This window comes from Loa loa, assembly GCF_000183805.2.
Source record: "Loa loa unplaced genomic scaffold supercont3.252, whole genome shotgun sequence".
Classification (NCBI taxonomy): domain Eukaryota; kingdom Metazoa; phylum Nematoda; class Chromadorea; order Rhabditida; family Onchocercidae; genus Loa; species Loa loa.
This window is the reverse complement of record NW_018108432.1, coordinates 82,770-83,898: the sequence shown is the minus strand read 5'-3', so window position 1 is coordinate 83,898 and position 1,129 is coordinate 82,770.

Here is a 1,129-nt window from a genome sequence, read left to right as displayed (position 1 = left end):
TTTCAAAAATGGGAATTTCAAAGTTCAATTATGGAATAAATTATGATGATACCTAAACCAGTTTATACCTTTATCAGGTATATATTTCTCCTTTACAAATATGAACCTAAACCACCAGTTTTTTTCCATGGTAACTTTCATCAATTATTACTCTCCTATTGTTACCATGGTTTCATATATCATTTTCAATCTAGGCATATTAAGTAAGTAAAGCGGAAGGAGTGCCAATTCCCATTGTAATCATACTCTTAATGCTCCCCTTCTTTGATCACCTTATCCAAAAGTAATTTGCGTCGTATTCTCCATCTGGGACAGTTAATTTATAGGGGTTTTTGATTAATTCATCATATTACCATTCACCTTCTCAATTTTCCTCCTTAACTCCACCCATCCTCTTCACTCAACATTTCTCAATAATTCTTATTGAGCCAAGTTCAAGTGTTGCTTTGTCTGTCTGTCTGTATATTAGGCTTATAGGTAGATATTCCATCCGGATGTTCATATCTTTCCGCTTTCTTTATTACTTATATTTATCCGCCTGCTTATCTTTCAATCGGTTTTTGATAGTCTAATCAAGGGAATGTACCGGGTACGAAGTGCTTGTCATAAACATCTTATAGCTTAGCCTTTCTTTCTGGCACATATTAGCTAGCTATTAACTTTACCGATTTACCGCTTTTAGTTTGATTATAAACACTCACTTTTTCATAATTTTGAGATTATTTTGTAGTACAAATTGAAAATTCTAAAATCTCATTAATATCTCGTCAAAGTTATTTATGAAATGAACGATATTCATCTATACATTTCACAGTTAAGTTTATTTATTTACTCTCTTTCTTTCAATTCTTTTTCAATCTTTAACTCTCTCTCTCTTCCAAGCACATTTCTTCAGTATTTTTCTAGGGAAAAAATGGTGCTTCTTTCCATTAAAATATTTGGAAATAATATTTTTCACAATATGATCTCAGAAATAAATTATACGGGAAGTGAACGGAAGATTGAGAGACATGTGCGCTCAAATGGTATGATATGCATACCCATTTCCTAATTATGCGGGAAACGGGCGGATGGTTAAGAGACATGTGCGCTCAAATGGTATGATATGCATAACCATTTCCTAATTATG